Consider the following 5,413-nt stretch of genomic DNA (forward strand, 5'->3'; position numbering starts at 1 on the left):
CCTTCATTTCATGACTTATATTACGGATGGATGTCATACTCTTCTCTCAAATAATTTATTTACCTAACAATATCCAGAAATGGCCTTTTTTCCTTTCTGGTTTTATTTTCACAAAGTGTTTTCCTTCAGACCCTAGCTGCTAATAGGCACCATAAGAGTTAATTATTCTATCTCTGGATACTATTAAATTCACCCCAATTCACTCCTCTGCTTCCCGTCTGTTAACGTCCTATGGATCAAAGCTCAATATAACTATTTTAGGCCAAGAGTTCAAAATGCTACCATTCATATAATAACTTAACAGGAAAGCATGAGTTACTTTTCCTCCTAATAATTAATACCTTTCTGAGTTACGGTGATGGTTCTTTTGTCTGATTTTTTTGTTTGTGTGGCTTTTTGTTTTATTTGTTGGTTTGTTTTTTAAACTGAAGAATTAATTTGGATTTTCCTGTTTTATAGTCCCAATCTCAAAGATTACATCAATATGTTTTCATGTATCTGTTATGTGTCAATCATTTGAAGGAGAAAAAATAATTAATCTAAACACACTGAGTAAGAAAAGCGTAGATAACATTTCTGAAGGAAACAGGGGTTTAGAATGGCAGCAAGAAAAAGGAAAGCCTTTCCTCGGCTATTTTTCTCTACTTGTGAATTAAAAAGACATTTTCCTTTCAGATCTCTGCAGAATTATTAGCAAGCATTCCCAGTATCTGCTCCATTTGCGACCTGAGGGCTTTGCACGGAAGGAGCTGTTTTAATCAGCGTTCAAACGGACACCCTCTGCGGCGGCTTTCCCTGCGTTTCTGCCTTCCCCGAACGTGCCGGCGAGCGCTGGACTTCACCCTGCGATCGCTTCGATGTAAATGTCCGCCAATCTGCCCTCCACATGGAGACTTCCCAGCGCTCTCCACGTTTTCCCCGCTCCGGGATCCCGGCGCCGCGCTCGGGCGCCCCCTGGCGGCCCCGCTCGGTGGCGGCGCGGGCCGTGTTGCTGCCCCCGCAGGGCTCGGCTGCGGTGCCGGGCCGCGGCTCCGCGGGCCGTCGCTCCTGGCTGCTTTGGGAACGGCGACCTCCTGCTTCCCGGCGCTGGCCTGCTGAAACGGTGAGGGTTTGCATGATTCTGTACCGCCCCAGCCGGTTGAGGGTGACGGGAAGGAAGAGAGGAGCTCGGTACAGGAGAGTGCGCCCGTGGTCGTAGCGCAGGCACCGGTGACGCAGCCCCTTTGGAGGGCAAGGTTGAAGGACCTCATGGGTTTAGCCTAAGTGACAGCTCCAGAAGCATAGAATTATTAATTAAGAACTTGCAATCTCTCAGTACCTATACTCAAGGTGGGGTCTCCCTTGGAATACTGAATCCACCGCTGGGGTCCCCAGCACAGGAAGGATATTGACCTGTTGGAGTGAGTCCAGAGGAGGGTCATCAAGCTGATTAGGAATGGAGCACCTCTACTATGAGGAAAGGCTGGGAGAACTGGTATTTTTCAGCCTAGAGAAGAGAAGGCTCTGGGGTGTTCTAATTGCAGCCTTCCACTACCTGAAGGGAGCCTACAGAGAAGATGGAGAGGGACTTTTTTTCCAAGAGCATGTAGTGACAGGACAAGGGGGTGTGCTTTTAAACTGAAAGAGAATAGGGTTAGAGTAGATATTAGAAAAAAAAATCTTTACTGTGAGGGTTGTGAGGCTCTGGAACAGGTTTCCCAGAAAGATTGTAGAATGCCCCATCCCCAGAATGTTCAAGGCCAGGTTGGATGGAGCTCTGAGACAGCTGGTGTAGGAAAGATACGTACTGTCCATGGTTAAGGGGTCTTGGGACTAGATGATCTTTAAGGATCTTCCAACCCAGGCCATTCTATTGATAGGTATTTTAATATTTTCATTGTACAAAGCACGTAAAAGCTGGGCTATGTAAATACTCCAGCCTTTGTATCGTGGTTGTGAATACTTCTCAGAAATAGGGCATTAGAGCACAAGTGTAAGCTGAGAGATTGCAAATTCATAATTAATAATTCTATGCTGCTGACAAAGTATTTACCATGTCAAATACCTACCTAAGTTATGTTGTTTATAAACTAATTCAAACATCTTGATTCAGCTCACACAAAATTCTGTCAGATGGAAGTCAAACACTTTGCAGAAAAAACCATGCACTTTTGAGGTAGTGTTGCTCAAACTGTGTGGAGGGATTGGCATTGGCTCCAGCTCAAGGACTGACACGTTCCCCTCCACCAGCCTCACTCTCCTCTCAGTTTCACCCACAGCACCAGCCCTTTCCCTGTTCTAAAGTTGCTGCCCAGGACCTTTTATTAGCCATTTAGCCCTGCTCAGCTGTTCAGCATGAAGAATGTGTACTTTTCTTTCTGCTTAGTGTTGGCTTTATCAGTAAAATTTATCTGGAGTTTGATGTTCAGAGGGGTGAAGGGATGATAGGAGGGGGGAATAGCCCAGGCCAGCTGTGAGTATACTGACTGCTCATTTAAGCAAAGGCGAGGGAAGCAGCCTGGCTGCAAAAAGTAAAATATTACAGGCTATATCATAAGGTTTGGATGTGAACATACATACACAATGCTTCTTTCACAGGATTCCTGCTGTAAATTTTATCCTTTACTGGATGTTTCAATCCTCTGTAATGAAAACGTTGCCCCACTCTGAACTTTCCTGATGCTATTTCTTTCCCAAGAATAGTAATAACAGAAACTAAAACAAAAGACAGAAGAAAACATACTCCATCTTGTATTAAAGGAATCTTTCTTGGAAAATGAAAAGCCGTGGTACCACTGGGATCGGCCCTTCAAAGCTTCTGAAATTTTGCCACGGCCACCACATCTGCTACAGAAATTAATTTGATACGGCACTGCATTCCTTTTATGGTTAATTCACACTTATCCAGTGGGTGACCTATCCAACCTGTAGATAGGTAGGGCAGTAAGTGTGAAGTCACCTGAATCAAGAAGCAGTATGGCTATATTTGTATCATCTATATTCCCTAGTTCAGAGACGTGCCATGTTGAAATAACAGCTGTTTTTCCTCTCCATCTTGTGGACTGCTGTAAAATAAGTTTTGCACTGTTTATGTTTTTGGAGGGCCAGGGTACCCCACTGGTAACCTTGGATAACAAAAACCTAATTAATGTAGCCCTGGATAACAGAAACCTAATTAAACCACAGACACCATGCACCCATGAAAACACCTGGTGATAAATCTTTTTCCCATTGGCTGTTATGCTTCCAAATTTGCTGCTTCTCTCAGAGACATTATTTATTTACTCTGTGCAAATCTTTTTCATGAAGCATGTCTACTTCTTTCTAGACCTTGGTTTGCAAGGTATGCAAGTATTAATGCATGTGTGCATACAAATTGCTCCCTAAATTCTTAACTAGCTTAGGACACTTCATACTCTGATTGAATCCTGACTATGTTTGATAAGTGGACAAATTCTAGAAACTTTCTGGTCCATGTTTTAACAATGAATATCATCATGCAGCTTGACAAATGCCTACTTTTTGAAGAAAACGATTCTATCTTACCTAGGAGGAGACCCCAGAGGTACCATGGCTCTTCATTTTCCAAGAAAGATTCTTTAGCGCAGTCACTGTTCTGCTAGTGATACATCCCCAGGAACTCTACTAGAAACCTAGAGAATTGGAAAGTATTCAATCAACATATCAGTTTATTGCTAAAGCAAGATCATATTCCAACAGAGAGAATATGAAAATCAATACACCAATAGACCACAGTCTTTATTAACTACTGAGTGTTTAAAACACAACAATGTGCAAAGTCTTTTTGCAAATTGAGTGCTAGGCTTCATTTTTGGAAGCTGAATGTTACTATTTTGATAGATATTAAAAGATTCAGTTCAGTAAATACAAAGCTGACATATGTGCACCAGTACAGCAAATTCTAAAAATGCATGATGCACAAAGAATCTAGACTATTTATTCTTCAAGTATACTTGTTTGGTATGTTATATGATAGCTGTTAGGTATGCTTAAAGAATTATTTTGTAATTGCAGTCTCACAGGATGTCCTTTTGTTTTTCTGAGGAATATTCCCCAGTGTTTCTCTTTTCATTTAGATGCCTAGAGCATGACCACAGGAAGACATTATTTCCCCCTTCAATACAGGAATATGTATCAACATAAGACCCATGCCATGCTGTTACACTAACAATTGTTCAGTAATTTATTTCCCTCTTGTTTCTCTCTTTCCAGTGGAAATACGTGATCCAAATCTGAGCGAACTGACTGCAGATGTTTTTGTTGACTTTATAGACTTTGATTATATCTTTGATACAAGAGAATCCGCCCTGCAGGACGGGAGTGTAATTCCATCAAGGACTTCTGGTGACCTCATAAACCATGAGAGCTGGCATTGACTTTAATGGGCACCACGTGGTTAAGTTCCCATGCATCATTTTGAAAATGTAGGGCTTCATTTGATATTGCAGAAGGATACCAGACCTACCATGTCAAATTGTTTCTCTTTCTTCTTAAGGAGCCACCCGCTTTATGTTACAGTCAGTCCTCTTTGGTAGCAAATGAAATATGCCATTCTGGAAAATTAGTATTTTCTCTGGCAAAATGAACTTGAAAAGTGCGTTTCATAGAAAAGCACATATTTGGGTTATATTCTTTTAAATAAACTTTCTAAAAAGATGGCAGTAAATTCAAGGAAAGGTGTGGGTTTTGCAGCACTGGCTTTGCTTGCAAACTGGTTTTACTTGCAAATTTCAAAGTATGAGACATTTAAAAAAAATAATTTGTTAAAAAATATAGTAATAGAATTGTTATGGGTCAGTTGAAAAATTAGACCATGTTAAACACGGTTTAAGTTAAGTTAAGTTAGCTCAAATTGCTAGTGATAAATGACCTAAGTTAGAAGTTACTTAAACTAAACCAGTTTAACTGTATTCAGTGCACCCGTTCTAGGACTCTGTTATTAGGAATTTCCGGGGGTTCAATAAGGTTGACTTAAAGTTTCAATTTGTGAAATTTGTTCCATCACCTTTGTAAGGCACTTGGAGATTTTCTCCTGCCTTCTCTCAACCTACATTTCACCTGTTGAAACCAGTATACACCCATTGTCCATACCTATAAAAGTTGCTGGATATCAGTAAAAATAAGGTCTGTCAGCACCGCTCTGATTCAGGAAAATGTGGTAATACAGACATAACCTAAGTGTGTCAGATCAGCTTTTTTTATCATATATGACATCAGTATATAAAAAGGAGATGCTCTAAAAATTGCTCATCATGATGATTGCATACCACGAAAGGATCTGTCCTTCCTAATTCTGAGAGTACAGATCAGTGAACTGCCTAATCTCTATTTTTATTTCAGCGTTATAAGTAATTTTATTCCTAGATTGGTCCATAAATAACAAAATCTTTGTTACATGGCTAGATAATGTTCC

General features: G+C 40.8%; 1 long non-coding RNA gene across 1 annotated transcript; it reads left to right on the forward strand.

Annotated features, from left to right (window-relative positions):
• The first annotated feature begins 1,002 nt into the window (after positions 1-1,002).
• Positions 1,003-5,178, forward strand: LOC116797753. Its single transcript, XR_004360742.1, has 2 exons — positions 1,003-1,102; positions 4,213-5,178. It is a non-coding gene; the product is annotated as an uncharacterized LOC116797753 (long non-coding RNA).
• The last annotated feature ends 235 nt before the right edge of the window (positions 5,179-5,413 follow it).

This window comes from Chiroxiphia lanceolata, chromosome 1 (assembly GCF_009829145.1).
Source record: "Chiroxiphia lanceolata isolate bChiLan1 chromosome 1, bChiLan1.pri, whole genome shotgun sequence".
Taxonomy (NCBI): domain Eukaryota; kingdom Metazoa; phylum Chordata; class Aves; order Passeriformes; family Pipridae; genus Chiroxiphia; species Chiroxiphia lanceolata.